This window comes from Macrotis lagotis, chromosome 8 (assembly GCF_037893015.1).
Source record: "Macrotis lagotis isolate mMagLag1 chromosome 8, bilby.v1.9.chrom.fasta, whole genome shotgun sequence".
NCBI classification, from domain to species: domain Eukaryota; kingdom Metazoa; phylum Chordata; class Mammalia; order Peramelemorphia; family Peramelidae; genus Macrotis; species Macrotis lagotis.
Genome location: NC_133665.1, coordinates 96006448 through 96032248, shown reverse-complemented (window position 1 = coordinate 96032248; position 25801 = coordinate 96006448). Strand labels below are relative to the sequence as shown.

At 34.8% G+C, this 25801-nt stretch overlaps 1 protein-coding gene and 1 long non-coding RNA gene across 2 annotated transcripts in view; one reads left to right on the top strand and one right to left on the bottom strand.

Moving 5' to 3' along the window:
• LOC141494919 (uncharacterized) overlaps nucleotides 1-20339 on the bottom strand; it is a 49308-nt gene extending 28969 nt beyond the window's left edge. Inside the window, exon 1 of the long non-coding RNA XR_012470581.1 lies at nucleotides 20141-20339. This is a non-coding gene — a long non-coding RNA (uncharacterized LOC141494919). The remainder of the gene's footprint in view (nucleotides 1-20140) is intronic.
• PLPPR1 (phospholipid phosphatase related 1) overlaps nucleotides 1-25801 on the top strand; it is a 189705-nt gene that overhangs the window by 45424 nt on the left and 118480 nt on the right. The window lies entirely within an intron of this gene.

The window sequence follows — 25801 nt, the reverse complement described above, 5'->3', positions numbered from 1 at the left end:
AATGTTTTAAATATGCTAATTTTCTTTTTTAGGCTATAGTTATTTATCCTTTCTCCCCTTTAGAGATACCATATTTCAGAGGGAAATGCTATAATCAGATGAAGTCTGATATATAGAACAATTTGGTTATTATAACTAGTTTATTGTTTAGAAAACTGAAACAAAAAAAGACTAAATTGACTTGCTTATCTACCCTGTTATTAGTATATCTTCAAAATTGGGGTCCAAAGACAGATTTCTTAAATCTACAACCAATATTCTTTCCATAATACCATGTAAATAGTTAAATTAAGCAAAATTTTTTGAAGTTTTTACAATGCCCTGAGTACTATGAAAAATACTAGTGCTGGATGAGATCCAATTATATGGAGGAACTGAAGTCATCCAGTTTGGATAGAATATATGTCATACATAAGAGATTAATATAAGTTGTAAGGTAAAATGGCAATAAATAATGAGACATTAAATTCTAAACCAAGTAATAATAATATAAAAATAATAACAGCATCAACAAATACTATGCTAACCATTTTACTAATTCTTTTCCTCATTTAATCCTCACAACAACCCTGGGAAATAGGGGCTATTGTTATTCATTTTATAGTTGAGGAAACTGATACAGATAGTTAAATGTCCCAGGGCACAAAGCTAATAAGTGTCTGAGGCCAGATTTGAACTCCTATCTTCCTGACTCCAGGCCCAGCATTCCATACCACTATGCTACCCAGAGCCTTATTCAAAAAGCAGTGGAAAACTGACAAAGGATTTTGAGCAAGAAAATTCATACAACAAAATCTTAAGTACAATAGAAAGCTAATCTGCCAATAGTATGGACATTAGAAGGAGGGGAGTGGGGGGAGAGAGAGTAAAGGAAGAAGACCTTTTAGGGATCTACCAGAATATCAAGATAATAGTAATGAGAGTCCCCCACCCTTAGAGTAATGGATATTAGGGTAGAAAAATGAAGGGCGGGGAAAACTCAGAGATATTTCAAAGGACTTAACAGCTGCTATTACATGAGAAATAAGAGAAAGAGTTAGAGGTGTTGAACATGTACAAAGTGCTGAACATGAGGTATACATCCAAACATGGTGTGATGCAACAGGAAGTTCTGGATGTGGAAGACAAGACATCTGGATTCATGTCCAACTCTACCATTTGCAAATTATAAGACTATCAGCAAATCACTTAATCTAGTCTCAACTTTCCTATATATAAAATAAAAGGATCAGGCTAAGGAACTCCAATTTTCCTTAAGGCTCCAAATCAATGAAATGATAACATTCAAGGTATGAACATGTTGCTGATGTGTGACTAAAGTGAGTAAGAAAGTTTTTCTGAAATTGGAAAAACTGAGGAATTAGATGATATAAAGACATTGGAGTCTAGAAATTGTGTGGTATAGAGACATTGGAGTAGAAAAATCTGCTTTTGATCCCCAACTTTGTACATATACCATTTATAGTGGCTCTGAGCAAGTCATTGAAATCAATAAGCTTGAAGAATTAGGTGTTATAAAGACATTGGAGGGATCAGCAACATGAATAATTAAGCCCATACAGATGATAGTAAGGGAAGGAATGGAGAGAAAGCCTACTATACAGATACTTAATGACATTGAAGGAGTTGGGAAAATTACCTGAAGGTCAATACATTGACAGCTACAACGAGGAAATCTAGGATGTTAACAAGCAGATTACATGTACTTCAAGGGAAGTCAGGTTATTGAGGTATTTAGATAGAGGACTGACCTGGAATGGGGTGAGCTAAGTGGAGAATATAGAGAACACACCAATACCTTCCTTTTGGCACTGTATATCAGAGGAATCTCTGAAGAAGAGGGTTGGTAGGGTTTGGTGTCCAAAGGAGAAAGCCAGCTTTCATTAAAAGGGAGATGACAGGAATATTAACTAGAACATTTGAAGATACAGTGGAGTTTGTTGAGAATTTAATGGGCTAGGAAGGAAACCAAGCTACAATCCAGTAAGGCTAGAGGGGAGGATGTGGAAGGAAAATGCAATAAATCTAACAAGTAACCAACATTCATGTTAGATGCAGACATAAATGTTTGGCCTTCTATGCTATCATGATAAAATGCACTGGAAGGATTAGATTGCCTAAGAACTGAAGTGAGTAGTTTGTGATACATACAATTATATGGGCCAGAAATGAGCAAAGAGTTGATGTTATGCTGTTGCCAATACTTATGAGTTACTTGTTACACAATGTGTCTGCCCTAAAAAGTGCTCTCTTCTAGGATATTGAAAAGCTTTGATCTTTCACACTGCAGGGGATTCCAATGGGTCTTCTGTCTATGATTCCATCCCCATAATAGTTTTGAGAATACCTATCCTTTATCAACCATAGGATAGGGACCAGAGATGCAAGAAGCAATATCTACAATTACAAATGGTCATTTTGTTGTCTGGCTTTGCTTAAATGTGGGATGGGTACAGAGGAAAAGTAAAATCAGCACTGAAATAAATCAATAAATGAAAAGACAGCAATAAAAGTATTTAAAAGCACATGGAGGGGCTTGGGTACTCTCTTCAATGATACAGAACACAACCCACCCAACATACTATGTGCTTGAGAGTTGCTATGGCTAAAAAATTCATCACCTTGTAGTCCATCTAGTAGTGTGTCCCTCTAGACTTATCTAGAGTGCTCATTAGACAATGAATACTCAGTCCATGAATATATGTTCAATCTAGCCTTCAAAATCATCTCCAGATTAACATCCATGTCTTGATGAAGCATCTTTCTGAATTTAAATCTGGCTTCAGACACTGTGTGATGCTGGGCAAGTCACCTACTAGTTTGTCTTAGTTTCCTCATCAGTAAAATGATCTAGAGAAGGAAATAGCAAACCTCTCCAGTATCTTTCCCAAGAAACCCCAAGAGGAATCATGAAGAGTCAGATCATCACTGAAAACAACTGAACAATGAACAACTTGAAGCATTAGTTTATGACATTAGTCAATTCTATTCTACTCAAGAATCATCTATTATGTCAAAATAGTTTGGTGCATGTTTTCTTTACCCTATTTCAAAAAATGCTCATTAATTTCTTGACCTCCAAACAATCTAACCAATTTTGTCTATAGAAAGCTCCTTCCCTGACTTCAGTGCTTTGCCAAGTGACTGAATCACAGTTAATTTAGCTATCACCTCCTAACTTTAATTAATGGTTAATAATGAAAGGCAAAAGTGCATTTTTTTCTGTAAGTTCTTATTAAGTTTCCTTTGAATCAGTTAACTCTCTGTTTATAAAGATGTAGATATTTCCTCTAATTACTGTAATTTTGGCTGCTGTAGTAAAAAAAAAAAATCAATGCTCCATGTCAATCTGTCAGAGATCATTATAGATGCAGAGCATACATCTCATCCACCCTCCCTTTCCTGGAAACAACCCAGGCATCTCTAAAGAAATTACATAGATTGGAGGGATCATTAAAAATAAAAAAGGAAAATCCAGATATGCCAAAACTCTGTTTCCAGTCATTCAAAAATAAAACCAGGATTCATTCAATAGGGTATTGAGATGGGACCTATTTAGAAATTATGGTTATTGATGTAAAAGATTCCATTTCTTCTAATTAATTTGCCAAAAGCTCACCTTTATTAAGAAATGAGGTTGAATCAAGGTGTTTTATTTTATTGTGAGAAAGATATAATGACCACAACAAAGGTTAAAATTATAAGGACCCAGAAAGGAAGAGATAGCAAATAACCATAAAGTATATCCATTCTCTATGGAATTATAAAATCACCAATTATACTTCATGTTCTCACCAGCTGACAAGTCAATACATAAGAAATTTTGGAATAGAATGGCTGCAAAAGCAATGCCCTTGAATATTCAAGAGAAGTGCTCAAAGCATCTCTGACTCCACCAATTATTGGACACAGCACAGGCTGTGGCATTGATATTTATTGCTTTATATAAATGTCCTCTCTCCTTTCTTAGAGTCCTCAAGAGTACTGAGGACATCATTTACCTTCACAGATCTGTGGCTTCATATTTGTATTATCTTAAGAAAATTGTTTCACCTCTCTGAGTCTTAGTTCCCTATCGCCCATGAAACAAGATAATATTTAACACACAAACACACACGCACACACACATATATCTCAGGCACTGTGCTGAACACTTTACAAGTATTATCTATAACCCTGGGAGTTAGATGCTAATATTCCTACCTCCACCGTTTGTTAGATGAGGAACCTGAAACAAATAGAAGTGAAGTGACTTGAGCAGGGTCATATAGCTAGTAAGTATCTGAAACTGAATTTGACTACAAGTCCACTGTATGATCCACTGGACCACCTAACTGACCCTAAGTATGGTAGACAAGATGATCTCTTAGATCTCTTCCAATTCTAGCTGGATTCTAGAATTTCTTTGCATCACCTGTACTGCTTCAGTGCCTGAACTGCAGTCTTCTCTCCCTTCTAGCATTTTCCTAGAATACTTTATCTAGAGGTAGCCTTTCCCTCCATGCTCAGCTTTGTATTTTATTTATTTTTGTTCTTATCTTGACTTTCTTCCCTACTCACCTTTCCCCCAGCAACTATAATAATAAACTATAAACTCTTTAATAGGAAGGATTATTGCTGAGTTTTGTCTTTATATCCCCAATGAGTCATCATAGAGTCTTGGCCTAACTATATACGTGCTTTATAGATGTTTTTTCTAGTTGAATTTGTTTGGTGTTATGAATGTTTTTAATACAGTTTAATGTAACAGATATCAAGGCATTATACTTCCACTTTGGGGATACTAATGATGATTAGAGAACCTGGGGGAGGCATCATGAAGAAGGTCTTTAGACTTCAGACTCTCCTCTCCTTTATTCTCTGGATATATCTCCTCTTGATCCCCAATGACTTGAAGTCAAAGAAGTTCACTTGGTTAGTTTTAAGAATTTATGGATAGGCCCTGGACTTGTGATCTCATTGATAGGAGACACTCCTGGGATCATAAAATGCCTCTATCAATACAAGTTGGCAACTTAGTCCTAGAGTGTTGCCTAGCGAGTTGAGAAGTTTAATCATTTGCCCCAGGTCACACAGCCAGTGTTTATTAGAGGTTGGACTAGAATCTGGATGATCTTGATTTTCAGGCTAATTCTCTAACTATTGTATCACACTTCTCTGAGGAATTAATCCAACCCAAATACTGCTTTTGCCTTGAGGGGTAAACATTAAGCAAGCATTTATCGGATTTCTAATATGTTTAATGCACCATGTTGAAGAAGATATAACTATGAACAAATCATGGTCCCTGTCTTCAAAGGACTTACAATCTAATTTGAGTGGATAAGGTATGAACGGAAGTGACTATAATACAAAATGGAGTGAAACCACTTGGGAAAGACACCAATAAATCTTAATCAGAGTTCAAAAGAGAAAGTAATCGTTTCTGCTGGTAGGAATTAGGGGGAAAATGACTGTTGGAAACTGGGCCAATAACATTTTAATTCACATATATTCCTCTACCAACTTGTGCATGTGGGCAGCATTTGATTTTTGAAAATCAGTCAGAATCTTAGAAAAGGAATTTGAGAGAAACCTGAAGACTATGAGTTAATAGAAGACAGAAAGAGATATACAGTTAACTATTTGACAGAGGAGTCTGTTTCCACAAATGCATAGTTTTGGTAACTAATCAACACACGCACTCCTTCCCTTGATAACAATAGACCACCTGTGTTTGTATAAAGAGAATATGTCCTAGGACAATAGTAAATGAGACAATTGTTCTTTAAAGGATAAGTAAGACATATACATGTATTCAAGTGGAATTGGGAGAGAGAATACATGTCAGGTTGGAAGAAATCATAATGTGTCAGAAATAAACTTTGCTTTCTTGTACTTCGATAGAATAGATACATCATGACAAGTATGCAATATTTTCCATGAAGGCTTACTCCCTAATGGTCCCTTATTCTCTTGACTCCCACAAATGACCAATTTGTTGTTCACCCTTTTCCCTCATGCATGAAATCAGAATATCTTAGTTTCCAGGCTGAGCAAAAGAGAAAGAGAAATTTGAACAGATTCTTTAATATGAAAAATCAAATAAAAATAATTGTGCTTGTTGCCTAGTACTTAAATGGCATTCTACATTGGCAGAATAGTTTGCTGCTATTTTTATTAGTTTTAAATAATCTGTTCTACCATGAAATGTCATCTTTTACTCTGTTATGTCCTAAAGGAGTGTGACAGAAGATAGTAGAATTTACTTCATCTTATTTTTTTCTTTTTCTCTTTGTCTCATGTAGAGTGCATTCCTTTCTTTTCCCACCCCTTTCATTAAACTATGTGAGTGATCCTTCTAGAGAAAGAAGAGGAAAAGAGAGAAAAAGAAAAGAGAGAAGAAAGCAAAGCAAAGAAGAGCAGAAACAAGGAGCAGAGAAGATGATAGGAGAGCACAGGAAAGGAAAAAAAGAGAAAAGGAGAAGAGAGCAGAGGGAGGATTAGAATATGTGGTACTGGAATACATTTCCATTGCCCAAAAAAAGCTGTTTATTTGGCTCCCTTCACAGTTAAATGTAAGCAGTGTTACAGATTCCTATTCCCCACTATGAAAATTGAGCTATATTCTACTTTCTTGTGATTGGGAAATGCTGAATCTGCAACTACCTTGAATCTATGCATCAACATTCCCCTCTCTATTACCAAGCTCCAACCCCCCCCTCCCATATAAAGTTCTGAGCATCTTTCATTTTACTTGAAAGAGCCAAGTATGTACACAGAGTACTTTCATTTTGTAAAGATTCACTCAGAACAGATGATATTTCTATGCAGATTTTCTAAGAAAAATAGTTTCTCTCAATAATTTATTGATCATTCTAAAGCATTCAGTGTTACAAATAGCATTTTCTGTGATGGATCAGTGCAGGACTTTGGAAGAGCATCATTGCCCCCTGCTGATATATTTAACCAAACCTTTCTTAACAGAAATTCAAACAACCACTCAGACTGAGCACAATATTTATTCACCATCTTAATTTTTAAAGGATTTTCCCCCTAAGGACATCTTATTCTTTATTATCAGAATACTCATTAGTATAATCCACTCTATTCAATTTTATTGAAATAGATTTGAAATTATTTCATGATTGGCAGCTGTTATTAGAAAATATTTTAAAATTATCTAAATACTTCAAATGGAAACAAAATAGGAAACAGCTAACATTTGGTACTCCTTAATACCTACTGTTTTATCTAGGCAAAAACATCCACTCTCACTGTTAATCTGAAAACTCTATTAGAATAGTCTACTGTACTAATTAATTTCTATTGAATTGTGAAAGGACTAGAGTTGATCAATTCTCTTTAAATACTTCGATATCATTTTCCCCATAGAAATACTTGTATTTACCATTTTTCATTTTATAGATTGGGAATCTGATCCATGTGAAAAATAAATGGGAGATGGTACACATTCAGAAGCTATATGTCATTAGTCTCCAGTATGGTTTGGGTTGAAAGACTCATGGTGTCAGGAAGTAGACAGAAATATAGTACCAAGTTCATATCTTGGGTTTTGAATGCAAGAAGTATAATAAAAGCTATAATACAGGCTATATACATACATACATATATATATATATATATATATATATATATATATATGTATATATCAAGGGTGGGGAAACTTTTATATTCCAAGAACCATTTGGATATTTATATCATCATTCTCATGTCATACACAATTGTCAGCTTAAAAATTAGCCTCTATATTTGTTCAAACATTTAATTAATTCACCCCTAAAAAGCTCCTAGATTTATTGAATTTTGAGTTCCACCTTTGTTTGCAAATGATTCTGTGGGCCTTATATGTACATAGGCAGGACATTCCCTACCCCTGATACATATGATCAGAAAAGGAGAGGAGTCATAATGTAGCAACAACCAAGGATAACCAGGGGACATCCTGACTGCTATATGGGTGCCCACAAACTGTCCCATTGGTATTCAGCTCAATAGTTAGGTTCTCTTTTGAAGGTTTTTGTGAAGACATAGTCATGACTCCCATAGAAAGAGAAGACATGGATAAGTCATATTCTTCATAGTTTAGAAGGAGCATGCGTCAATGGTGAGATCAGATATTCATTAAAGCAGAGATTCTCAAAGTGTGATCCATGGATACCTGGAGATCCTTGATCCACTGTAATTAAACTTTTTTTAAAAAATAGTAAAACATTATATATCTATTAAATTGCTCTTCCCTTTTCCAACTATATATCACTGTGAGACCGGATTATTTTCATATCCTTCAATCAAAACAACATATCACAAGAAACTGAACAGAAAAGCCTATATAAAAACTCAGCTATCTTCTCAAAATAGACTTTAGAGAGATCTGCAAAAATATGTAAAACAATGCCATTCCTCAAGATTTTGTTTTGGTAAATATAATTATTTTTCATTAAAATATTTACAATAATGTGTATTGGGTTTATTATTGTTATTTTAATTGAATTAGTATTTTAAAATGTATTTTTCTTCCTTTTTAATCTAGTAAATATTAATAGATCTAAAGCACATAAGCAAAAGCTTTTTAGGAAGTACTCAATAATTTTTAAGAGTGCAAAGGAGTCCTGAGACCAAAAAAACCAAAGTCTCAATTAGTGCACTGATTCAAAGTATAGAAGTGAAGTGCTTGGGTTATATACAGTAGGGGAATCAAAATTTTCCTCCTTGGCAATTTTATAGGTCCAGATATAGGACAGATATATTTTATATTACATTGTAGGGCAGATTCCAAAATCCACCTATGGGAAAATACATAATCTTAAAAGCCTTGTCACATAAAAACATATATAAAAATCAGAGTGCATTGGAAAAACAGTAGACCTGGGTTTCTAGATTATCTATGCCACTATCTATATAACCTTGTACAACTCACTTCATGTCTCCAGGCCTCAATTTTCTTTCCTATGAAATAAGAGTTGGACTAAATGATATCTCTAATACTCTTTGATCAAGTGGGTGATGACATTGTATAATCAGATAGGAAAAAAATCCTCCCATCACACTGATACATACATATACATGTGTGTGTGTGCATGTATCTTACAGTAAATATAAAACAAAAATAGAAAAGTTTGAGGTTCCCCTGTGTTGAAGTTGTTTCACATTTTTAAAAAATCCAGAGAAGAGAAAAATTGGATATACAAGATGTATTGAAGCATTTAAAAACAAATTGTCCTTGTTTGGTCTTTGGAATGGTATATTTTTCATATAGCTGGAAGTCAAGACTTCATGATACCAATATTATCTCAGACAAGTAAAATTCTACCTTTGTTTACCACTATGTGAAATGGAGTTCACTATTCATAGAATTTTATTTTTTAGCAATTTGGATACTGAAAATAGAATAAGTGTATAGACAACTTATAAAAAAAAGTCAGTAAATAAAATATTAAGTTTTTGATTTAATATTTAGACAGTAGTCCAAAAACTGACATATGAAGAGCATACGGGAAGGACATGGTCCAAGAATCTCAAGAGCTAAAAGTCCTAGGAGAAAAGATAAAACAGATTATGTAATATGATATCAATTTAACTTTTAAATACATTAGTATTAATCAAGAGACAGGTTAGAGTAAGTGGAGAGAGAGATGTGATGGTGAAGTTTGGTTTCTATGGACAGATTGGATACAAGTCCAGAGAGAGAGAGAGAGAGAGAGAGAGAGAGAGAGAGAGAGAGAGAGACAGAGAGAGACAGAGAGAGACAGAGAGAGACAGAGAGACAGAGAGACAGAGACAGAAAGAGAGAAGAGGAAAGGAGAAGAGAAGGAAAAATTTTTTTAGAAAAGATTTGTTAAATAAACCAATTTGAATCTACAGTAATTAAATTTTGATTCTTTGATTCTTTTGGAGTCAAACCTTGGAAAAATAGAATTTAAACTTTTCTGAGACTTAATCATCATACTCAAGCTTAAGGGAGCACTATTTAATTAATTTAATTTAATTAACTGACAAATTAATATTGATGTTATACAATTCTATTAATAAATGGGAGCTTAGTAAGAGAAAAACATAGCAAAGGATTTTATTTTTTAAAGCACCGAAACTTCTAACGGTGGCCTCAGTAATGTTTGAAAATAATACTTATAATGTATGTATCCTATTATATAGCTTCATTTTCTTGGCTTCCAGTCTAAGATAGTGAGATGGAAACATAATCTTGCTGGGGCTCATGCTAAATGACATGAAAAGAGTGGTCTCACCCTCTCTAATATCAAGTGAATACCTTTCAAGATTGTTCCTTTGTGTATTATTCCAGTGACAGGAAACAGTGGTATGTTGGGCCATGGACCAAGGGAACAGAAGTCAGAGCAATCTGAGATAAGCAGAAGGACCTAAGATGAATCAAGGTTGACTGACCAGCTTTAATATCCAGCCAGGGTATTGTAAAAAGCAGTCAGAAAGACCTATAGCTTTTTTTAGGTTCATTGATATGGTAGACATTGCACCTTAGATATTTGTAAGATGAGGCAGAAAAATCTGTAAAATTGAATAACAGTAGGAACAATCCCTATGTGTTGTGTTTTGTTCATTGATCGTCAAAATTATTTCTCTACATGAAGCTAAATTAGATAACTATTCCATTCAGTGGATTTATGATGTAAACTTGAATAGTTCTGCCACTTTTCTCCTCCTTGCTGGTGATATCTTCAATTTAAAATTGAAGCACTTTTGTCAAAGAAATTCTCAAATAAGAGTCTTTTTAGTATCTGTCCAGTTTCTAATCTGCTGTGTTTTATCTGTACCTGAACATGAAGTGAATTTAATTCAATTATTGAAAGTGAGATCAGATACTCTTAGGAAATTTACTGTCTTTTTTTGTTGTTGACAACCTGTAGACATTTAAGCAACATCACATCTGGGAGGAGAAATTAGAGAATTAAACTAACTATTCAATATCTCCTGGTTTAAAAAAAAGAAAAGAAGGAAAATGAAATCAAGAAACAGAAGTGAAACTTAAAAGAAGCAGAGCTATCTTTAATCATGCAAAAGGCCACTCTAATGTAAGATGAATTAAACATACTTGCTTTGCTTCAAAAGGTAGAGCTAGAAACAATTGGTATACTTTTCCAAGAAGCAAATTATGACTGGATATAAAATTGTTAAAAGTTTATAATAATAAAAGCCATCCAAAAATGAAATGGGCTGCTTTAAGAGGTAATGAATTTCCTGTAATCAAAAGTCTTTAAGGCGTGAGTGGGTAACTACCTGTTAGGGTATGATAGAAAATATAAATGATTTTGGTAGGGATTGAACTAAATGATTAATTCTTGGGGAAGAAACATGATATAGGAGAACAAGAGTTTAGAGAACTAAAAATCTGGTTTCAAGTCTCAAATCTAACATGATTTTGGACAAGTTATTTAACCTCATTAATTAATCAATCCAATCAATAATCATTATAAAGTGCCCATTATATACACTGACTTTTTTGCCTCTGTTTAAAATCTTTGGTGCTTAGTACGATGCCTAGTAAAATAGAAATGATTGATTAATGCTTGTTGATTTGACTTGTTGACTTGAACTAAGCTCTAGCCTTAAAGAGTTGGGTGAGAAAAAGAACAGCACTAGCACATAGCAGTCACTTAAAAAATGATTGTTTTTTTAATTTATTTTTTAACTTTACAATTTTCCCCCTAATCTTGCTTCCCTCCCCCCAACCCCCACAGAAGGGAGTCTGATAGTCTTTACATTGTTTCCATGATATACATTGATCTAAATTGAATGTGTTGTGAGAGAAATAATATCCTTAAGGAAAAAAATAAAATATAAGAAATAGCAAAATCACATAATGAAATAACAAGGTTTTTTTTTTTAATTTAAGGTAATAGATTTCGGTCTTTGTTCAAACTCCACAATTCTTTCTCTGCATACAGATGGTATTCTCCATCATAAATACCCCAAAATTGTCCCTGATTGTTGCACTGAGAGAATGAACAAGTCCATTAAGATTGATCATCACCCCCATGTTGCTGTTAGGATATACAATGTTCTTGTGGTTCTGCTCATCTCACTCAGCATCAGTTTATGCATATCCTTCCAGGATTCTCCGAATTCCCATCCCTCCTGATTTCTAATAAAACAATAGTGTTCTATAACATACATATACCACAATTTGTTCAGCCATTCCCCAGTGGATGGACATTCACTCAATTTCCAATTCTTTGCCACCACAAACAAAGCTGCTATGAATACTTTTGTACAAGTGATGTTTTTATCCTTTTTTCATGATCTCTTCAGGGTACAGACCTGGTAGTAGTATTGCTGGATTAAAGGGTATGCATATTTTATTTCCCTTTCAGCATAAATCCAAATTGCTCTCCAGAAAGGCTGTATGAGTTCACAGCTCCACCAATAATATATTAGTGTCCCAGTTTTCCCATATCCCTTCCAACATTGATAAATGTCCTTTTTGGTCATACTAGCCAATCTGATAGGTATGAGATGGTACCTCAGAGATGCTTTAATTTGTATTTCTTTAATCAATAATAATTTAGAGCAATATTTCATTTGACTATGGATCACTTTGATTTCCTCATCTGTAAATTGCTTTTGCATATCCTTTGACCATTTGTCAATTGGGGAATGGCTTAATTTTTTTATAAATTTGACTCAGTTCTCTATATATTTTAGAAATGAGTCCTTTGTCAGAAATACTAGTTGTAAAAATTGTTTCCCAATTTACTACATTTCCTTTGATCTTGGATACAGTGGTTTGTGTAAAAACTTTTCAATTTAATGTAATCAAAATTATCTAGTTTGTTTTTAATGATGTTCTCCATCTCTTCCTTGGTCATAAACTGCTTCCCTTTCCATAGATCTGACAGGTGAACATTCCTTGATTTCCTAGTTTGCTTATAATATTGACTTTTATGTCTAAATCCTGTATCCATTTTGATCTTATGTTATTATAGGATGTGAGGCATTGTTCTAATCCAAGTTTCTGCCATACTAACTTCCAATTTTCCCAAAAGATTTTATCAAAGGGAGAGTTTTTATCCCAATAGATGGACTCTGGTTTTTTCAACAGCATATTATTATAATCATTTCCTGCTATCTCTATTGCACCTAGTCTATTACACTGATCCACCACTCTGTTTCTTAACCAATACCAGACAGTTTTGATGAGTGAAGTTTTATAATATAATTTCAGATCTGGTAGGGCTAAGCCATCTTCTTTTGCTCTTTTTTTCATTAAATCTCTGGAAATTCTTGACTTTTTATTTTTCTATATGAATTTACGTACAATTTTTCTAATTCATTAAAGTAATATTTTGGAATTTCGATTGGTAGGGAACTAAATAAGTAGTTTAATTTAGGTAGAATTATTTTTATTATATTAGCTCAGTTTATCCATGAGCAGTTGATATTTACCCAGTTATTTAAATCTGCTTTTATTACTTGATGTAATCATTTTGCTAAGATTTTATTTAAGATTTTGGCATCTATATTTATCAGGGAGATAAGTCTATAATTTTCTTTCTCTGTTTTGACTCTTCCTGGTTTAGGTATCAGCATCATATTGGTGTCATAGAAAAGAGTTAGGCAGAGTTCCATCTTCTTTGCCTATTTTCCCAAAGAATTTATATAGAATTGGAACCAATTATTCCTTAAATACTTGATAGAATTCACCAGTGAATCCATCTGGCCCTGGATTTCTTTTAGGGAGTTCATTGATGGCTTGTTGAATATCTTTTTCTGAGATAGAATTGTTTACATATTTAAATTCCTCTTCATTTAACCTGGGCAACTTATATTTTTGTAAATATTCATCCATTTCACTTAGATTATCAAATTTATTGGCATACTGTAGGGCAAAATAATTTCAAATTATTACTTTAATTTCCTCCTCTTTAGTGGTGAGTTCACCCTTTCCATTTATGATACTAGCAATTTGGTTTTCTTTATTTTTTAAATCAAATCAACCAGAGGTTTATCAATTTTATTGTTTTATTCATAAAACCAACTCTTGGTTTTATTTATTAGTTCAATGGTTTTCTTGCTTTTGATTTTATTAATCTCTCCTTTAATTTTTAGAATTTCTAATTTGGTTTTTAATTGGGGATTTTTAATTTGTTCTTTCTCTAATTTTTTTAGTTGCATGTTTAGTTCATTGCTTGTCTCTTTCTCTAATTTATTCATGTAAGCATTTAAAGATATAATATATCCCCTGACAACTGCCTTGGCTGTATCCGACAAATTTTGGAATGTTGTTTCATTATTATCATTATCTATGATGAAATCTTTAATTCTTTCTATAACTTATTGTTTGATCCACTCATTCTTTAAAATGAGGTTATTTAGGATAAGATTTCTCTCTCATCACACTCAGCTTAGTTCAATGTATACCATGGAAACTATGTAAAGACTAACAGACTGGTTGGGGGAAGGGAAGCAAGACTAGGGGGAAAATTGTAAAACTAAAAATTAATAAAATCTTTAAAAAATGAGGTTATTTAGTTTCTAAATAGTTTTAGATCTTTCTCTCCCTGACCTATTTTAATAAATGATTGTTGTTTATATTGATTGGTTGATTAGATTGATTATATTGATTGTTGGTCATTGATGTGGACCCCAAAAACTGTGTTGCTGTACATGTGAATGTGAAGTTTACATTGTTGTGTGTTAGTTGGAAAATGTACAATTGCATCTCACTCCTTTCCAGAATAGGTGGCTTTGGAGAACCATTCACTGACCCATCATTACGGACTCTTACGGATTCCATTTTGTTGCTTGTACCACTGAATAGTAACCATCAGCTCAGTCATGGATGGTGAATGAACTGGTCTGGAGCAGTTCCTTGCACATGACTAGAAATGTCCCCTTCATGGATCTAAAGCCACCAAAGATCATTCATCAACAGAAGGATTAATGCCATGGTAGCACCTGGCCTCATAGCACTCTGGCAGCCTTCTATTGATCTTGGTAATAGATGGTTCAATCAGCACATGGATATGCCTTTTTTGCTACTGTGTTCTTTAAGAGATCATCTGATGAAACTCACTATACATCATGGCTTGGCTTTTATTCACAGCTAGATGAGGATGTTGCCTAGAACTATTACAGATACTACAATATTTTGGTATACTGGTTATCTCAGTTACTTAAATAAGAGCTCTAATGAGTCCAGGGTAACAGGTTCAGATCTCTAATACAGGAGCAGATGGTTTTATTCTTTTTCATTATCACAGAGCCTTAATCCTGGCTAGACATCAAATACATTGGTCACAAGAAAATTGTATCGATCAGAACATTATTGGGGAAAGAGTAGAATGAAACCAACCAGATTAAATAATTTGCATCAATAATCAACCAATAAACAGTTATTAATTATCTATAATTTGCCAGCATTGTTCCAATCACTTAAGATACAAATAAAAATAGACAATCTCTACTCTTAAGAACTTGCATTCTATTGGGGGGGGTCATGTCTGTATACATATATATGTATATATATATATATATATACTTATATATACAATAAATACACACATACATATATAATAAATAAACCACATTTATATAGATATCCATATACAAAATAAATACAAGGTGATTAGGGAGTACACTGGCAATCAGGAATTAGAAAGGCTTTAGGAAGAAAGTAGTACTTGAGATACCTCTTGAAGGAAAATAAGGATATTAGGTAGAGAGAAGAAGGGAGTGAATTCCAGGTATAGGTGATGATTTATACAACAACATGAAGTTGGAAGACGAAATGTTGGGTGTGAAGAACAGAGAAGGCCAATTTGGCTGAAGCTTAGAATGTAGAAAGGGCAGTAATATATGAGGATAGAAAAATCGGATGAAGTCAAGTTGTAAAGGACTTTAACAGATCAACAGAAAAATCCCCACAAAATATGAGAACTGGAAGAAACTTTAAAGTAGTTCTCTCATTTTATAAGTGTGAATTAGTTGGTCAGAATTCTGTGCATTTTCCATTAGAAAACAATTGGTTTAGGAAGAAAACAATTGGTTTAGTATTTCAAAGCTTCAAAAGTTTTGAAGATTCAGATATTATCTCTTCTATTTCCTTTTATTTGAAGGAATATTCCTAAAATGCTAGAACAAGTGAAGAATGATTTTGGGCAGCTTAACATCTCCACGTCAAAATATAAAACTTTCTAGGAGATCTATGATTTGGTTTACTTGAACCCTTTGGGCATGCAGATCACAAACCATTCATAAAAATTCCCCTTTCTACTGTTTTTTAAAGTATTTTCCTCATAATCCTATGAGGTAGGTAGTGTGAATTTTATTTCCATTTTCCAGATGAGAAAAGTGAGGCTCAGAGAGACAAAACACTTTGCCTAAAGGCAGTGTTAATGCTTGAACCAAAGTTTTTTGTTTCTAAGACCAGTATCCTTTCTCTTATTCTATATGATTCTTACCACTTAGAAAAAAATTCAAAGTTGGTTGGGACTTCAAAGATGATTTATTCCAACTTGATCATTTTATAAATGATATTACTAAATAACTAACACATTTCACAGCCAATTAGCAACAGACCCCTTGGTGCTTTTCATGATGCAATACTGTGTATATATGTATATACATACATATATATACATATATATATGTATATATACGTGTGTGTGTGTGTGTGTGTGGTGTGTGTGTGTGTTTGTGTGTGTGTGTGTGTTTTATTGTTTGTTGTGGTTGGAAATAGTGATGATTAAAACAAATTTATTATGTTATTTCAACTACTTACCAAAATAACACTCTAAGACCAAGGCAATTGATATTTTTTCCTTACCATTTGATTCTGGCTTAATATAAAAACTAATGAATTGTCAGTCTTCAACAAGATGAAACTATTTTCAAAGGGCAGCTGATTCCAATTACACTTTTAACAGAAGTACATGGGCATGTGGGGGTGGAGGAGGGAAGTTGGAAAAAAGAGAAAGAGGAAAAGGAGGGGAGAAGTGAGGAAGGGAGAACAAGAAGAGATGAGATGAAAAGAGGAGTTGATAGGAAAGAAGTTGAGACGAGAGGGGAGGAGGGAGAGAGAGACAGAAACACAGAGACAAAGAGATAGACAATCAGAGAGAGAGAGAGAGAGAGAGAGAGAGAGAGAGAGAGAGAGAGAGAGAGAGAGAGAGAGAGAGAGAGAGAAAGAGAGAGAGATAAAATATAGGTTAGATGAAATAGGGCTCAGGGAGGCATACTGGAATGAGCTGGAAAATGGCTCCTCATTTATGATTCTAAGTGAGTCTTTCTTGTTAAAATTTCTAAATGCTGACACTGGGTTTTACCAAAGGCTATGTGTCTGAGCTGTGTTTCACCTTGCCCTTCCCCTTGGGTAATAAAATGGCCATTTTCCAACTTGGGATAATAGAAATCACTGAATCCATGTTAAGAATCATTAGCTCATGTCTAATGATTGCTAGACTATTATTTCAAGGCATTTTCTGATTCAGACTTCACATCATTTTCCCCACCTGTACCACCCTCTTCCTATAAACTCAATTCCTACAGCTTATAATCTTATTAAAGTCCTATTAGATATTACCAATATTCTATCTATGAGAATTTCAGTTTTAAACATTTTCAGTTTCTAATGGGACTCATAATTAATGTATAGGTCACTCAATATTAAATACTACTTTTTTAAATGAATGGAAATTCATTTGTGTGTGACATAAAATGAAACTATGTCCCAATCTTTCTTTGTTGACCTCATTATTTTTTCAACTGTAACAAGTAAGAATATTTTTGAATTGTATAAATACTTAGTTTATCATCAATGAAACTAGAAGAGAACTAGGATGAGGACACATATGCTTAGTAAATAAATAAACTGACAACTTAGAACTTCTCTTACTTCTGACTTATGCCCTTCACTACCACAGCTATTTATCTGGTATAGGTTTCTATAAGGAAGTGGTCCAAAGGTCTAGACTATGATGCCAAGAGATAATGAGACTCTACATATATTTTGAAGAATTAAATCAACCTAATCATATTTGAGACATTATTAACATCTTCCCTGATAATCTGAATATCTTTGACCTCCATTAACTCTTTTCAAGCCTTTTCCATTCCCATAACAAATGATATGCATAAAATCAAGATCACAGAAACAAAAATTCAGAGTTGCAAAGACTCTTAGAATTTGTTGAGTCTAACATCCTCATTGTAAAGATGAGGAAATAAAGGGGCAGCTAGGTGGTGGAGTGGATAGAGCACCAGCCCAGAAGTCAGGAGGAACTGAGTTCAAATCCAGCATTAGACACTTAATAATTACCTAGCTGTGTGACCTTGGGCAAGTCACTTAACCCCATTACCTTGCCAAACAAAAGAAGGAAATAACCAGGGTATGAAAAAATTACTGTGGGTAATTGATAGAAGTGGTATTTGAACTTGGGTTTTTCTAATTATCCACTATATCAAGATTCTCACTGGCTCACACCTTGAATAAGATGGGATTAGAGATCCAAGTAGCCCATAGCCATCTCCAAAGATGACCCAGAAAGTCTTAAGTTGCAAAAGTTTTCCAGACATCTGTGATCCTTGAGGAATTAGCTGACCTAGAAATTGGGACAGAGGGAGAAGAACTGGAACTAGCAGATGCTGGGTGCAGACCCTGCCTGGATGCATTGGGTACAGATGCTCTGATTTCAGAAAGATAAGGAAATGCAGAGAAACTGTTAGGATCTCCCAAAGAGAATCTCATATAGGATCCTCTATAATGCCGTGAATATTTGTTTTATTTTGAGAGTATCAATGCTTAGCTTGCTCTCAAGTTAGGAATTAGAGTCCCCTGAATCTTTTTTCAGGGTAATAATTCTTATCCAAGACACCTCCTCTCTAAGCAATTTCACAAGCCACTGAATGGATTTCAATTTACAAGGTATATCCAATATTAAGAGCATTGGTGTGATGGTAGCACATTCAGAGAGTCAAATCAGACATATTTTGAACTGTGACAGGGTTGGAAAGTTTGAATGCAAGATAATTGTTTGCAAAGGAAACAAAAACCAAAGAGGATAAAGGAAAGAAGGGGGTTTAGGGTATCTTTGTAAAACCTGCAATCAAGCATGTCCATCCACAGAATCATGCTGTTTCATAAGAATTAGGAGATTATTCATTTCAAGATGCACTGTCTTCTACATATTAGAATAATTATTTCTGTTGTTCAGGTCTCTAAGCAGCTTAATGTCAGTCCTTATCCAATTTCAATTTAAAAAAAATAATGACTCTGTATCTGTTCAGTAACCCTTTACTAAATGAAATAATTAACTGGGAACTCCTAGACTCTCAGTTTGACCACATACCTCAGAGACATGGATATGAAGAAAGTTCCTTTTACACTTTCACGAATATCAATGACACAGACCATTAGCACAGACTGAGCAGGGGTTCCAGGGTTACTGGTTAAGTTCAATAGCACCAATCTGTATAACTATCTTTGAATAAAATCTATTTCAAGGGTAATAGAAAAATTCTACAAACCAGATATCTCATTGTCCTCTATATTTGTGGCTATCATTCACATCAAAGCTCTTCCCTCCATTCGAATCTTCCTGCAGATTTTATAATTATAGTTCCTTTTAGCATACTGAGCAGATGCCCTTTCAGGAATATTTACCTTGAACTTAAAAAATGTAGGAAGAGCTTAACAAATGTTTGTTGGATAAATGAATGACTCTGAGAACCTAAAGAAATTTATGCCTGTTGAAGTCCCATTCCCAAGAGGTCCAAATCATTCCCAAGACAGAGTAAGGAAATTCTGGGGCCAATGAAGCCCACCATCCATAAAATGAACTTTACAACTTCTAATGTTTTAGCCTTAATTCACATTATTCCCTTTTCATAAACTCTCCAACAAAACTGAATTATTAGCTTCCCAAATTTAATACTACATTTCCTTTCTTCATGGTTGCTTCCACTTCTCCCTTTCTTCTAAACTCACTATAATCTGGCTTCTAATCTCATAATTCAGTTGAAACGTCTTTCTAAAATTACCAGTGATCTTGTAATTACTAAATTTAATGACTTTTTCTTTGTTCTCATTCTTCTTGAACTCTCTGCTGTCTCTGGTGCTAATGATCTTCACCTCTATGACATTGCTCTGTTCTGGTTATCCTCTTACCTGTCTGATCAGTCTTTCTCACTCTCCCTTGCTGGATCTTCATCGAGGTCACCCATACTATCGGTGTTCCTACCAGGCTCTAACCTAGTCTTTCTCTTCTCTGTATTATGTTTTCTCACCTGGGTGGTCTCATCACTTCCTGGAGGTTCAACTGTCATTTCTATGCTTAAGATTCTCAGATCTATTTATCTCACTCCAACATCTCTCATGGCCTTCAGTCTCACATCTCTGACTACCTATTGAATATCTAGCACAAAATATCCTGTAGACATCTTAAACTCAGCACTTCCAAAATTGACCTCATTATCCTTTCCCCAACACTTCTCTTCCAAATTTCCTTGCTAATCTTTCCAGTCATCTTGACTGAAAACAAGTGTCAGAGTCAACTCACTCTTACTCAGCCCCATATATCTAATCTGTTGCCAAATTCTGACATTTATACCTTCACACCATCTCTTATACAGATCTCCTTCTCTGCTGTGATACAGTAACATCCCTGGTGCATACCCTCATCATTTCAGGCTTTGAGTTTTAAAATATCCTTCCACTTGTCTCATTGCTTCAAGAATCTTCCATTTTAATCAATCCAAATAGTTATCCAGAGGACCAGTCTAAACATACCATTCCTCTACTCAAGAAACTCAAGTGACTCCCTATCATTTTCAGGAGCAAATATAAAATCCTAAATTTAGCTTTTAAAGCCCTTTTTAATCTGGTCCTTTTTTACTTTTCCAGCTTCCTTTCGCTTTCCTCACTTTCATATACTCTGTGATGCAATGACACTGGTCTCCTTGTTCTTCTTTGACTTTGCTTTTAAAACCTTTCCATTCTTCTGTTTGTTGACTTGACTAAGGGTAACAGAAAAGGCCTTGTAATAGGAAGTGGTAACAGAGTGGAATTTTGTAGGGAACTAGGGATTGCAAAGAGGCAGGAGAGAGAGCAGAAAGGGAGAGCCTTCTAGATATGCTTCCTCTATAAAGTAATAGAAGTTAGAGATGAAATCTCATGTGACAGGAATAGAAAGCAGGACAATTTGTTTGAAATGTAGAGTATATAAAGGAGAGTAGTATGAAGTCAGCATAGAAAGATAGGTTGGAATCAAATGAGCCTCTAGTGGCATTAGGGAGACTTTAAAATTTCTTGAGTAGAAGGAGTGTCATGACAAGGACTGGTTTGGACTGCCTTAAAACCAGGCAACAACCAATCAATCAGATAATTATAATATAATATATTGTAATATATGTTATATTACAAAATGACATATTGTGATATATTCATATATGGAGTAAATATATATTTATATATATTATACAGACATAAAATGAAAGTATAGTTTTCTACTGTGAACAGATTAATATTTATTATTATATTTATATAAAATAAAAGCATTTAAATTTATCCATTTATTGAAGATTAACAAATATTGTTTATGGGTATATATACTTAGGGGTAGCTAGTGGATAGGGCACTAGACCTTGTGTCAAGAAGACTGTGAGTTCAAATCCAACCTCAGACACTAACTTGCTGTGTGACCCTAGGCAAGTCATTTAACCCTTTTGTCTCAGTTTCCAAGGAATCTCTAAATAGGCATGACTGAAAACCCCCAAACCCACAACATATGTGTATGCATTCATATCCTGCTTGTTTCTGTCTTGGTTTTAAATAAAGGGATAAAAGATTATATGTAATCTTGATTACCATTTTGAATAAAGGGACAAAAAACATGAGATTATTCAGATCTCTAATCCGCAGTAGAACACCAACACAGGATCCCCTTGGGTAGATCCTAGACTTGCCCAGGGTCACACAAACTAGTAAGTGTCTGAGGCTGGATTTGAAGTCTTGAAGAAGGATCTTCGAGATGCTAGTTCCAACATATAGTGGGGACTTAAAGACCTGTTGACTGACTGTCTGATATTCAGCCCATTGTTTCAGTCTCTCTCAATTCTATTAGATTCTAAATTGTTATCTAACTAACATACTATCCATCTTTTCCCCATTGCTTATCTTCAGTTTTTGTTGCGTTGTTGTTCTGTTGTTTAGTTGTGTCTGACTCTTCATGTCTCTCCTGGACCATATAGCAAGTAAATATTTGAACCCAAATTTGAGATCAGGTCTTCCTGACTCCAGGCCAAGCGCTCTAACCACTTAGCCACCTACTTATCTTCTGTTTCCAGCTTTCTGTTAATTGAAGATTCTACAAGGCTACATAGGCTCCTAAAATATTTAATAGAATAAGTGCAAGTGGATTCTTCAACCAGGTTTTTGTTTTTTATTATTATTTGAAACAAACTTAAGAACTGCATTTCTTGGGTGGCTAGGTGGCGTAGTGGATAAAGCACTGGCCCTGGAGTCAGGAGTACCTGGGTTCAAATCTAGTCTCAGACACTTAATAATTACCTAGCTGTGTGGCCTTGGGTAAGCCACTTAACCCGTTTGCCTTGCAAAAACCTAAAAAAACCCCTGCATTTCTTGATTTTGGAAAATTCATGTGTCTGAGATGTCCATCCATCAAACAAAAGGCTCAAGGCAATTAAAGGGGTTCACACCTCTCTTTGTTCTACCCATTACTGGTAAACCAGAATAATTTCTCTACTGCACAGATCAATTAGCTATCACTCCTACTTGCCAAAATGTTTAACTAACAAAATATCAAAAGCAAATATTTAAAAAAGAAAGAAAGAAAGAACATATTGTACAAAATATGATATTTTTGATATAAAGAATGAATATAATACTTCAGGCAAGTTTGGGGAATAAGGGCATTCCAGTCATGCAAAGTAGAGATGTTTGATAAAGATATGATTGTAGGGTATAGAGAGTTACAGAGTTTAACAAAAGAAAAAAGATCATGGAAAAGAGTAGGAAGGTTGGAAAGGCCAGGATATGCAGGAATATAAATTCAGACAAAAGTATCTGTTCTTCATTCAGAAAGAAATATTGAGCCACTGAAGATTTTTTTTTAGCAAAATAGTAAGTGATCAGATTTGTATGTAAGAATATTTATTCCTGTAGCAGTAAGAATGAATGGATAGAAGGAGGAAGTCTAATGATAGAATGACTTGTTGGGAGACTATTGTGGTAGAGGGGATGAATATAGAGAAGTGGGAATGTTGCTAGAGAAGTTTCTGAGGTAGAATCAAAGGAATAGGCAGTAGAGACCGATTGTGATTTTATTGGTATAGAGAACATTCAAAAGAGGGGATTCATAGAATCATAGGATCATAGATTGAGTACTGGAAGGAACCTTATCTGATCCTTTTCTTCATATAGATAAGAAAAATAAGGCCAGGAAAGGTTGTGATTTGCACAGAATTAACACATGGTTAAGTTTCTGAGGCAGAATTCAAATTCAAGTTTTCCAGACCCTAAGTCAAACAGTCCATTCACTAAACCACCATAATTTTCCCTCTGCCAAAGGAAGTCAACAGCTTCTTTACAACAGATATTCTTAGGGAATTGCCAAAGAGGTTAAGTGACTTTCTCAGGGTCACCCAGCCAGTCTACACCAAGTGTGGGACTTGCATCTAGGGCTTCCTGGTTCTGCAGTCAACACACTATCCACAATGCTACATAATACCAGGGTTATAAATATAGAGCTTAGTGGAATGGTAATACTACAAAATGACAGAGGAAAGTCCAAAATAGAAGCAGGTTCAGGGCAAGAGTTAGTAAGCTTAATCTTGAACACACTGGGTTTGTATTGCTAATACTCTAGCCAGGTGGAGACATCCTTTAGGCCTTTGGACAAATGAGGCTAGAGTTTAGATAAGAAGTCAAACCTGAAATATAGAATCATAGCATCTCCAAGTTAGCAAGAATCTCAGGGGATATCCAACCCAACTCAAAGCTGAATTAGAACCACTCTACAAGATATTAAGCAAAGGTTGGACAGTTTTTACTTGAAGACCACCACTGGCCCAGAAGTCCTTTCCCTCCCAAATCTGCCCATTCTGCTTTTGGAAATTCCCATCGTTAGGAAGTTTTTTCCTGACATCAAATCTAGATTTTCTTCTTTCCAATTTCTCCTTATTTCTCCTGCCACTCATTTCTCCATTAGAAGAAAAGCAGCATTAATCTATTACAGTTTTCATATAATAGCTCTTCCAATACTTGAAAGCCACTGTTATGCCTTGAGTCTTCTTTTTTGGGGTATACTTCCCCTCCTTCAGCAAGTCCTCATATGGACTGTCATGCCAGCCTTCATCATCCTCTTACTATACCTGCATTATCCAATAGCCTTCATGAGCTCTGATAGATGACTTCTGATGTTGCCTTGCCTGAAACCATGCCTCCAAGTCACTTCCTAATCATTACTAGATCTCATGCTTATGCTCTTGCCATTTGTTTCATTCTCTAACCACCACCAGAACCTTGGAATCTTTCCCAGAAACTCTGGGATGGGTGACCTCTTGTCTTATCTTACTCTGAATCTGGTTTCCATTCTTACTTTCAAGGCATATCCATAACATGCTCCCATGTACATTTTTCTTTCCTCTAGTTCACCTTTATGTGTTCCAATGGAAGAAACTATAGGATTATAGGATAGAATTTGTCTTTCTCATTTAAAATGTAAGTTTCTTGAGGGCCAGGACTGTCTTGTGTTCTTATATTTTTATCTCCAGAGATTAGTTCAGTATCTAGTGAACTATTGATAGCTTTGTCATTCATTATCCTAAATACAATTCTCCAGGTGTGATCTGATCTAGGCAGAACTATCACAAGTGGAGCTATCACCTCCATAGTCCTGGATGTACATACTATATCATACTGTAGGAGGGAGCCAAGTGACCCAGTGGAGAAAATACTGGGCCCAGAATCAGGGAGACCCGAGATCAAATCCAGCCTCAAACACTTACTATATGAGCCTAGGTAAATCACTTAAACTCTATTTGCCTTAATCCACAGGAGAAAGAAATGACAAACCACTCCAACATCATTGCCATGGACAATATTGGTGTGCTATGGTCCTGGGAGTCACAGAGCCAGATATGACTGAACACAAACAGACCTTTCCCTATACCAGTGAAATCACAGCTGGGGAGAATTAGGTGCAACAAAGGTGTGAGTCAGAAGATGAGATTAGAGCTAAGTCTTGAAGAAAACCAAGGAAGCTAGTATCAGAGGTGAAGAGACAGAGGATTTGGTTTCTTATTTGATATATCTTCTCCTTCCTTGGTAGCTAGGTGGCACAGTGGCTAAAAAGCTGAGTCTGGAGTCAGGAAGACCTAAATTCAAATCCAACCTCAGATACTTTCTATCCATGTGATTTAAAGCAAATCATTTAACCTTCTTTGCCTTAGTTTCTTCATTTATAATGTGAACTGGAGAAGGAAATGGCAAACCACTCCAGTATTTTTATCAGGAAAACTCCAAATGGGGTCACAAAGAGTCATACACAATTGGAAATAACTGAGTAATAGCAAGACTTTTTAGTCATAAGATTTTTTTCTCAAATTCTTCCCTGTGAGATATAGTATCTGAGAATAAGGAGATGCTATTACTCTTGTACTCTGTCCTGGTCAGGCCACATTCAGACTTCTTTATGTTCAGTTCTGAATACCATATGTCAGGAAAGACACTGCCAAACTAAAGAGTGTCTGAAAAAGGCAACCTGGATAGTAAGGTTATGCAAAACAATGATATAGGAAGAATGAATGA